This window comes from Rattus norvegicus, chromosome 4 (genome assembly GCF_036323735.1).
Source record: "Rattus norvegicus strain BN/NHsdMcwi chromosome 4, GRCr8, whole genome shotgun sequence".
Taxonomy (NCBI): domain Eukaryota; kingdom Metazoa; phylum Chordata; class Mammalia; order Rodentia; family Muridae; genus Rattus; species Rattus norvegicus.
The window spans coordinates 42,121,965-42,133,610 of record NC_086022.1 but is presented as its reverse complement, the minus strand read 5'-3'; the positions used below and the strand labels follow the sequence as shown (position 1 = coordinate 42,133,610).

General features: G+C 40.0%; 1 pseudogene; it reads left to right on the top strand.

Annotated features, from left to right (window-relative positions):
* Nucleotides 1–5,473: 5,473 nt before the first annotated feature.
* Pkm-ps19 (pyruvate kinase M1/2, pseudogene 19) lies at nt 5,474–11,321 on the top strand (annotated as a pseudogene).
* Nucleotides 11,322–11,646: the final 325 nt, after the last annotated feature.

Below are 11,646 nucleotides of genomic sequence, written 5' to 3'. Positions count from 1 at the left end.
TCTTGGCAGTGCTGCCTTAGGTGTACCTGACTGGACCTTGTCCTGCTAGGAAAACTCTAAACAAAAAGAGTAGCCATTTCTCATTATGGGGTAAAACACACTGATTGTGTTCCCAAGTGTTAATTTTCACTAATATTGAGAGTGTCAAATCTGGACCAACCAAATGGAGACTGGTTAGCTCGAGAATATTTGCTCCTTACGTACATCTCAATAAACCAGCCCTCTCAGCTCACCTCTAACCCAGAAAGTTTTATGCCTTTTAATAAAAGATGCATAAAATCGAAAACAGTTCCCCTTCTAAATATACAAGCATACATTCTTGCTATTTTTCAGAACATTGGATAATAGTCTCAAATAAAAGGAAGGGGAGTGTGTTGTGAGCTAAAAATAAAGAACTCAGAATAAGCAATTATTGAAGCTGTTCTCTTTCTGGCCAGAAACAGCTGCAGGGTTAGAGGCTGTGCTAAGTCGTTCAAAAGCTCTGAAATGTACTAAATCATCACAAGCAAGTCTTCATTGAAAACAAGTCACTTTGAGTTGCCAGAGGGGTATAGGCCCAGTATACTGTGCTCATTTGTATTCATAAAACCAAGACTTTATTGAAAAGGTCAACACTGTTTAAAAATGATGTTTATGAGTGGATCCAACATATCTATAGCACATATTATTAATAAGCATGAGACAGCTTTAAGTAGATGTTGAAAATCTTTACCATATTATAGGCGTTTGGACTTTTACAATGTTATGAGAAAATAATTACGTTCCAATACAAAAAAAATAAAAACCTTTTTGATGGATTAAAACTCATCTAGAAACACTTCATAAGACATCACCTTGATGAAGCAGTGATATTTAAGAATATCTATAATAACTCCAGATAGTCTGGAAGTTATGTCAGGTAAATTAGTGCATGTGTATCTTAAACTATGTTCTTCTGAGGAATTATAAAATGTCGATCGGGAGTGTATTACAATATTTAATCCCTAAACACAAAAGACCATAAGAAATAGTGGAAACTGGTAAGAAAAATGACACCATTAAGGTTGCTGTGGTTCCACAGCTTTTTCCCAAGTCATGGGGGAACTGGGATGAAATAAAATCCAGCTGCTACCCCCCATCTGCAAGCCTGAGCAAGAGATAGAAAGATAATGATTCTGATTTCCTGGGCAAGGGTAAACCACAAATCAAGGCTGTGAGATTAAACACAGATGAGCATGGTGCCCACGGTATCGCTTCCTTAAAGAGGAAACTGCTGTGATATTACATCATTTAAACGTTGAGGTTCAATATATTTCCCCGTGCCAAGATAAGAAGGATCAAAAGAATAATGTAGCTATTGTGAAGCAGACGAGCATCGTGATCTTTATGTATTAGTATTTGGAGAAGCTTATTTTTGTACCTGTATTGTTTTAAATTGGATTCGTCAAAGAATAAAATGAAAATTCTTGGCTAATCATTTGGTCCCCACTATCTTTCATCCCTTGCTTCCTTTTAACAGTATTTTATTAATTATTTGAGAATGTAATATAATAAATATGTTTGTCTTAGGGACTTATTGCTGTGAAGAGACACAAGACCAAGGCAATTCTTAAAAAGAAAACATTTAATTGAGGCTGGCCTACCGTTTCAGAGGTCAGGCAGGTTAGTGCATGTGTATCTTAAACTATGCTCTAAGAAAGTATAAAATATCTATTGGGAGTGTATTATATTATCATCATTGTGAGAAGCTTGGCAGCATCCAGGCAGACTTGGTGCTGGAGAAGGAGCAGAAAATTCTACACCATAATTCACAAGCAAAAGAAAAAGACTAGTCACACTGAGTATAGCTTGGGCATATATAACCTCAAATCCTGCCTCCACAGCGACACACTTCCTCCAACAAGGCCATACCTTCTTTAACAAGGCTATACATCCTAATAGTGCCACTGCCTATGGGCCCAGCATTCAAACACAAGAGTCTAATGGTAGTAGTCTCATTTAAACCACCACAATAATTTTAAGATATTTACCCTCCTTCTCAACTACTCCTTTTCAACCAACTTGCTAATTTCTTTTTCTTTCATTATTGAGTCCAGTTAGTGTTTCCCAAGTAGTCTTGGCACTAAGACCTACCTAGATATGTGGTCTATGTACCAAGATTCCCATTATTAAATTGATTCTTTCTCCCAAACTCTATCAAGTGACAATAGCTTATCAGCTAGTGCTGGGATTTCACACCAACCTTCCCTTACCCTATGATTGAGCTCTAGCTGGAGCTTTCATAGCCATTATCCATGCTTTCATAAATGGTTTAAATTTGTAAGTGCAACTGTGTATTATGTCCGGAAAACACTCTTCTTAATGTTTTCCACCAACTCTGTCCATTTCCATCTTTATATACCTTCTGCTAAAACAAACTTTCAGACTCGGGGAGAGAGATATGATTTGTTTGTCTGATTTAAGGCTGGACACCTTAGAGCTTTTATTCTCTGTATGTTGGTCAGTTGAGGGTTTGTATCTTAATTGGCAACTACTGCAAGGATAATGTTATGTGATGAGGTTAATAGTGGCTCATATGAATGGGAAGAGCAATAAGTCATTAGGTATCATTTTGACACTATGTTTGTTTGGCAAAATAATAGTGTTTGCTTCTCCTTAGGGTCTATGACATATTTAGTCATAGGCTCTTGACTTACTTGGTAGTGTCAGATATGAGTCCCATCTCATAGAATAAGCCTTAGATTTAATTAGAAAGCAATTGTTTACCATTTGTGTCACTACTCCAACTGTGGGCATACCTTGTCAAGCTAGCCATCGTTACGACTTTTAAGGTTCACAGTTGGGCAAGATTGGTGATTGATTTTTCCCTCTGGTTGCTTTCACAATGCTGTCTAGAATCATTAAATGTAGCCAGTGGGATGAAGCTTCCAAGTAAGTAACAGCTGTTTCTCTTTGTTCAATGACATGAGTATGTGATGTCTCATCAATAAGGTCTTATTGTCAAGTTTTAAAAGTAAGCATCTCCCATACATATATAGCCACCCAATTAGACAAGATGGATGAAGCAAAGAAGTGCAGACCGACAGGAGCCGGATGTAGATCTCTCCTGAGAGACACAGCCAGAATACAGCAAATACAGAGGCGAATGCCAGCAGCAAACCACTGAACTGAGAATAGGACCCCATTGAAGGAATCAGAGAAAGAACTGGAAGAGCTTGAAGGGGCTCGAGACCCCAAAAGTACAACAATGCCAAGCAACCAGAGCTTCCAGGGACTAAGCCACTACCTAAAGACTATACATGGACTGACCCTGGACTCTGACCTCATAGGTAGCAATGAATATCCTAGTAAGAGCACCAGTGGAAGGGGAAGCCCTGGGTCCTGCTAAGACTGAACCCCCAGTGAACTAGTCTATGGGGGGAGGGCGGCAATGGGGGGAGGGTTGGGAGGGGAACACCCATAAGGAAGGGGAGGGGGAGGGGGATGTTTGCCCGGAAACCGGGAAAGGGAATAACACTTGAAATGTATATAAGAAATACTCAAGTTAATAAAAAAAAAATTAAAAAAAAGTAAGCATCTCTCATAGTGTGCAATTTAACTATTTAAATTATTTATTTTCTTTTGATTTAATGTGGTAGATCATGTGTATCAGGAAATTCATTCATTTTTTAGAAGATTTTTCCAGCTTAGTGGAGTACACACTTTCAAAACATGTCGTTATGAATCTTTGAACTTCCTCAGAGTTTGTTGTAATGTTTTAATGTTCGTTGCTAGTTGAATTAATTTGTGGCTTTTCTGTTTTTATTTGGCTAATTTGGCTAAAGGTTTGCCAATCTTGTTAATCCATTCAGAGAACCAACTTTTGTTTCAATGGTTCTTTGTATTGTTGTTGGTTTTCATGTTCATTGTGTAAATTTAAATCCTGACTTTGGTAATGTGTTTGTCTGCTTTTTGGGGGTGTTGTTTTGAATAGTATTTGTTGTTTTGCTAAGGCCTGAGGTACACATTAAGTTATTAATGTGTAATACCTACAGTTTGATGCTTTTAGCTTAGGCACTTAGAGCTATATATTTTCTTTTCAGGACTCACTTTCCTGTGTTTCATAACTTGTGGTAAACTCATGTTTTCATTTGTATTCAATTCTAAGGATTTAAAATTTTTTGTGCATTTCCCCCTTGACCCAATTTTTATTCCACAGTATCTTAGTATGTTTACTTCTTTGTGTTTGTATATTTTCTGGCATTTTTGTTGTTGATATCTGTCTTTATTATTTTTGTCAGGTAGTATCATAAAATTAATTCAGTTTCCCTTTCTGAGACTTTCTTCATATTCTAAATGTGTCCAATTTTAAGAACGTACCTGGGACTGCTGAAAAAGTGTATTTTTTAGTGTTTGTGTAGGATGTCCTAGAAATGTCTGTTAGACCCATTTGATGTATTATGTTCTTTAACTCCAAAGTTTTTCTACTTAGTTTTTGTCTAAATGACCTGTCCACTTGTCAGAGTGGATCATAGAAGTTTCTCACATTCACTGTGTTGGATCAGTCTGTGTTGCTAGAACACATAGTGTTTATTTTATGAAACTGGGAGCACCTGTGTTTGCTAAATAAATGTTCAAATTTGTAACATTCTTTCAGGAGACATTTCCTTTAATGAGTCAGAAATGGTTTTTCCTACTTTTTGATAACATTTCTTTTCATTTCTATTTTGTACAATATTAGAGTAAGTAGTTATTCCTGCCAGGTTCTCTGTTGGCTTGAAATACACTTTCTCTCTTTTCACCTTACAGTGATGTCTATCACTGATGGTGTGCATGTTTCTTGGGGGCATCAAAGAGGTGAATTCTGTTTTATAATCTCATCTATTCTTTTATGTATTCTTGTGGAATTGAGACTGTTAATAGTAAGAATACTATTGGATAATTTGTATTAATTCCTGTTAATTTTTTTATTGTGGTGTTGTGTTCTTAGAACTTTTTGGGTTAACTCTTCTGGTATTAAATATTCCTTGTATCTTTTTGTGCGTATTTAGCCTTCTTTTCAGACTGAAGTGTGAAAGTTTATAGTGTTTTCTATAAACTTTGACTTTTATATTTCTGGTCAGACTCTACTTTATATAGGTGCCAGGTGGAGCGATGGTGACCAATAGTCAGGTAGAAGAAAATTGGGTTGAGGTCTCCTTGCTTCTTAATCTGCTCTATGGGCCTTTACACTATGCTGTCAGAAACTATTAGGGTTCATTTTTGCCTCTTTGCTTTTGCTCATGTTAATTCTGCTTAGAATTGCTGCGGTAAATATTAAACAAGGAACTCCATCTCACACTATTGCTGGAACCGGCAGGCCACATGGCATCTGCAGGGATTTTTCATCTCAGTCAGGTAGACATAGCAGACTCTCTGACCCAGAGCTCTCAAAATATCTCCATCCTACTAAGTTCCCAATTTCCATCCCATGCTACCAACGGCTACTCTCTGGGCCCTCTGCAACTTCGCCACCATGGTTAGCCTCAGTCAACAGCCATCCATCCATCTAGTTCCCATGGCAGGTCACTGCCATGCCAGTTCCACACAGAGACTGCCTATCTCAAGGCTCTCTTCCATCGGACTCTGCTCACATTCTAAGCAACCGGTAAAATCAAAACTCTTGAAGCTTGTAAGTTATCAATTAGATTTATATCAGTAAATTCTCACTGCACAAAACATCCACACAATAAACTCAGTGCCAATTAATACTGGTATAAATTGACCATTGAGATAAGACAAGTTGTCCTGTAATTACCCATCCCTTATAAGATTTCCATAACTACCTGGGACTATTTAAAGGCACGGGGGCAGGTCATTCCTCTCATCCTTCATCTTCATTTCTCCCCCTTTTTTCTCTCTGATCTCTCAAAAACTCTGTTCCCAGCTTTTTATCTCACTGCCCAATCACAGGCCTTGCCTTATCTTGTGCCAGCTCTCACCTGCATATAGACACCAAACCACATTTCAACTTTTCTGCCTAATTAAAAAAAATAATTTTCTATCAAATGTAAGCTGAGCACAAGTATTACCATTCTGTAATTTATAAAGTATAAGATATACCTAACACCTAGTCCATCATTTTTGTCAATTAAATAAAACACTCTGTTATCTATCTTAAGAAAGGCTGAAAATCCATATGTTATGTCTTGGATAGCTTGTATACCATCTGTCCAATTGAATATGTTTTCTCAATGTTAAATAGCCTGGGTAGGTTATGATACTATAATTAGTCTTCAACCCCAACAGAAATCTGAGAATGACCAATACTATCTGAAAATATAGAAAGCCTAACATGGCTTCCAGAACTGAGACAAGTTGTAGAGACAACTGCCTACCTATACAATCCCCTGTTAGCAGCACATAGGAGCATCAATCTTCAGTCTTCTGGCCCAGGATCCTTATAACACAAAATTCTGAAGGACTGATTATTCTGACTTGGCAGAGATTACCAGTCAACTATTCTGTATAGTGTATCCTTTTCTGTACAGTATTTTGTTTGTAGATGAAGTAGGTAATTTCTGCCTAGTGGCTACCTAACCACCATGTAATACCTCAATTTCTTCTTTGAATCACTTCTTTGAAGAGGAGCTGCTAGGAGCAGGCACGTCTCAACAACAAAAGAATAAATAACATATTTATTTATATTTGGATTTCTGACAATTTTGAAAACCATCTATCTATGTAAATTAATCTGGACTATTGTTCCTTAACTACTATTAGCTATTTCTAATAAATTATGTTGAAAACACCCTAACAGTAAACTCAGAGCCATGAATTTGCTCTCTGCTTGATCATCTCACATAAGTTTATCGGAGCAGTTATAGGATTGGGCCTAAGCCTTGTATTCTTACATGTGTTGTATCAGCATGATGTCTATATGAGAGTAACAAAATCAATCCCAATTTTATATCAGTAAGAAATTCATACTAATTAAAACCTTAAATGTGTATCAAATAAATTGTGTACCAATGTAAAAGATTATAATTTCAACTTAGTAACAAATATAAGGATTTATATCAAATGAGATTATGGCTGTACAATCAATTTTGGTTATTTTCTTCCTGTTAATTTATGACCATTTCTAAATTCCCCAGAAAGACAATGTTAGAATAACCACCTTCAGCCCCAAAGTCCAGGACATTGGGACAACGACTCTTCATAACCTCTTCAGGCTGAATATGGGCATTGAGATATTTTGAAGGTGAGCGGTAGGGAAAATGAGGAAATTGGATAGGCCTAAAGAAGGCCACACCAATAGTTATTATAGTCTCTGATATCTGTCCTGACTGGATCCGGCTGAAAGTCCCTGAGATCAGGAGTTCAAGCAGGTCAGTTCAGATGTCTGATCATGAGACTCACCAAAGCAGTATATTCTGTTATATATAAATCTCAAAACAAAATTGTAGTATCATCAAGGTATCGATGATACCTTGATATCTTATCTAGCTACTGATAGTCTGTGTCGAGTGTACAGACTGGTTAGGATGAAATTATGTTCTTTTTTTTTCTTTATTCTCTTGAATCTAGTTCTTCCAGGAACACCCTCTATCAAATCTGATCCACATAGCTCTGGAAGGTGCCCAGCGTCTAATCACCCTTTTTAAAAGTGCAAAGAAAAAAACCTCTTTCCCAAATCAATATATCCTTTAGTCAGCAACCAGAAAAGTTTATATCTTGTATTTTCTCCCAGAGAAATAATATCACAAAACTCAAAATCATACCCATTTTGAAAATTATATCAATCCAAAAACAAATGAAGTAAACTAAAACACTGTATGAGCCTAATTTTAGGCCTTTTAAAATTTGTCATGACAGGATAAAAACCCAAAATTCCTGTGGAGCCCATGTTCAGAGAATATGATCTATTCTGTGGACTTTACTATATGATCTTTAAAGTAAACTTCCACTAATACCTGCCTTTAGGGAGTAGGCAGCTTTTATCTACTATGTCCTGTGCTTGGAGCATAGCATTTTTCCCTGTACTAGTTGTGAACGGTGGGCAGAATTTCTCATGTGACTCGGGAAAAATCTGTATTCTCTCCTTCTTACTATAAAAACAATTTAAACATACTTCTATTAATACCTGTTAGTAAGAATCAGGCAGCTTATCAAACCAGGCTTTTAATTCAAAATTCCTGTGGAGCCCGTGTTATAAAGAATATGAGTGTCCTGTAAGACTTATTAGAGCATTATATATTTATATGATCTATCTGTTAAGCTCTCTACCTGGAGCCTCAGACCTCTACTCACTAGCACTATCGTCTGTTATGCACTCAGTCTGGTGCTGCAGCCTTCAATTTTTTCTATCTTAGTTCCAAATTGTGGGCAAAATTCCCCATGTGATTTGGACAAAGTCTGTATATAAATCTATTATAAAAGCAGATAAACCAGTCTTTGAATTAAACCACACTCCTATCACAACAGGGGACCTCAGAGCCCTCTGTTTCTTTGTTTCAAGGTTCCTGAGTTGGAGTCTACATGACTCATCTCTGTGCCATCCCTCTCTCACTTAGAAAATAAAACTCTAACGCTTAGGCTGATAATTTTAAACTTTTAGTGGGTCTTTGCCTAACACTTTGGGTGCCACCTGTAGCAGTAAATATTAAATATAAAAACTCCATCTCATGCTAACGACAGCACTGGCAGGACACATGGCGCCAGCAGTCTCATTCAGCCAGCCAGACTTCACAGACTCTCTGGCCCAGAGCTCTCAAAACCTGACTCTCTAAGTTGCCAATTTCCATCCCACACTGACACCAGCTACAGTGATCTTGCTGCCATGGCTAGCTCCATGTAGTGGCTCCCTATCTCTCAGTTCTCTGCTCACATTCTCTGCATCTGTCCCCTGTGGCTACAGTCACAATTCCCAGTATCCCGACAAAATCAAAGGTTTTTAATTTATCAATTAGATTTATATCAGTAAATTCTCACTTCACAAAACGTCCACACAATAAACTCAGAGCCAGTTAATACTGATGTAAACTGCACACCTAGATATGACAAATTGTCCTGGAATTATTCATGCCTTATAAGATTTCCATAGCTACCCGTGGCTATTTAAAGCCACACGGGGGTGGGTTAGCCTTCTCCTCCATCTTTACTGTCCTTTCTTCCCTTATCTCTCCAGCTTTTCTCAAAAACTGTACCCGCCTTAGTTTTTCACTGCCCAATCACAGGCCTTGTCTTATCTTGTGCCTGACTTCATCTGCAAATAGACATCAATCCACATAGAATACTAATGAATCTTTGTTTATTTTACCTCATTTTGTTTGCTTATCTTTGAAACAAGATCTCACGCAGCATAGACTTGCTCTCAACTCCAAACCTAATCGAGACTTTCCTTGATCTCTTGATCTTCCAACTTCGACCATTTAAGTGTTAGGGTTGTAGATATGCTCAACCACATTGGCTCTCACCAATTCCTCCAAATATTTTTGAAGTTACAGTTTAAGTTCTTCCTCCTTAATAAAGTTTAAACATTTGATGGCAGATGTGGTTATCTGCACAAGACTATGCTAATCAAAATTTTACCGTAGAAAAGTGTCAGCCTCGGCACTGCAGCGACGTGTCTGACTCAACACATGTCCGCTTTAGGAATCACAACAGGATCTGAAGTATGACTATGGATCTCAGGAACTACGCCGAAGCCACACAGTGAAGTAGGGACTGCCTTCATTTATACCCAGCAGCTCCATGTAGCCATGGCTGACAACTTCCTGGAATACATGTGCCGCCTGGACATTGACTCTGCGCCCATCACGACCTGCAACACTGGCATCATTTGTACCATTGGCCCTGCTTACGGATCTGTGGAGATGCTGAAGGAGATGATTAAGTCTGAGAAGAATGTGGCTCGGCTGAATTTCTCTCATGGAACCTCTGAATACCATGCAGAGACCATCAAGAATGTCCGTGCAGCCACAGAAAGCTTTGCATCTGATCTCATGCTCTACGGTCCCGTTTTGGTGGGTCTGGACACAAAGGAACCTGAGATCCGGACTGGACTCATCAAGGGCAGCGGCACTGCATAGGTGGAGCTGAAGGAGGGAGCCACTCCGAAGATTACCCTGGACAACGCCTACATGGAGAAGTGTGACGAGAACATCCTGTGGCTGGACTATAAGAACATCTGCAAGGTGGTGGAGGTGGGCAGCAAGATCTACGTGGACAATGGGCTCATCTCACTGCAGGTGAAGCAGAAAGGTGCTGACTACCTGGTGACAGAGGTGGAGAATGGTGGCTCCTTGGGCAGCAAGAAGAGCATGAACCTGCCTGCCTGGTGCTGCTGTGGACCTCCCTGCCTAGCCAGAAAAGGACATTCAGGACCTGAAGTTTGGAGTGGAGCAGGATATGGACATGGCACTTGCGTCTTTCATCCGCAAGGCAGCCAATGTGCATGAGGTTAGGAAGGTCCTGGGAGAGAAGGGCAAGGACATTAAGGTCATCAGCAAAATCATGAAGAACCATGAAGGTGTCTGCAGGTTTGATGAGGTTTTGGAGGCCAGTGATGGTATCATGGTATCTTGTGGTGACCTGGGCATTGAGATTCCTGCAGAGAAGGTCTTCCTGGCTCAGAAGACGATGATCACACAATGCAACCGAGCTGGGAAGCGGATCATCTGTACCACACAGATGCTGGAGAACATGATCAAGAAGCCACACTCCACCCGTGCTGAAGACTGTGATGTGGCCAATGCAGTCCTAGATGGAGCAGGCTACATCGTGCCGCCTGGACAAACAGCCAAAGAGGACTATCCTCTGGAGGCTGTTTTCATGCAGCATCTGATTGCCTGAGAGGCAGACATTGCCATCTACCATTTGCAGCTATTCGAGGAACTCTGCCTCCTGGTGCCTATTACCAGTGACCCCACAGAAGCTGCTGCTGTGGGTGCCGTGGAGAGGCCTCCGTCAAGTGCCGCAGTGGGACTATTATCTTGCTCACTAAGTCTGGCAGGAGTGCTCACCAAGTGGCCCGGTACCACCCTCAGACTTCTATCGTTGCTGTGATGCGCAATCTCTTGACGGCTCGCCAGGCCCACTTGTACATCTTCCCTGTGCTGTGTAAGGATGCCGTATAGGATGCCTGGGTTGAGGATGTTGACCTTCGTGTAAACTTGGCCATGAATGTTGGCAAAGCCTGAGGCTTCTTCAAGAAGGGAGATGTGGTCATTGTGCTGACTGGGTGGCACCCTGGCTCTGGCTTCACCAACACCATGCGTATGTGTAGTACCTGTCTGTACTTTGACGACCCTTTGGAGCTCACTTCTATGCCCTGTCCCTTCCCCTCCGCTATCCTATCATTAGGCCAGCAACGCTTGTAGTACTCTCTGGGCCATAGTGTGGTGCTGGTAGGCTGGGACAACAGGGAAAATTAATGCCTCTGAAACATGCAATAGAGTCCAGCTATTTTTCATGGCCCTATTTGAGCCAGGGGTGAAGGAGGAATGCAGGATTGGAGACCCTCTGACTTTATCACAGAAGGGCAGCCTCATCTCTGTGTTCTTTGCTCCTATAGAAAGTATTCCAGAGAATTCCTAGCCCTGGTCTGGAATCAGGAGACAACAGGAGCAGGAGCTGAGGGCCTAGGGGCTCAGGGTTCCAGTGTAGATGACTTTTGGCCCTGGCCTGTCTTTCCTAACAGCTTTG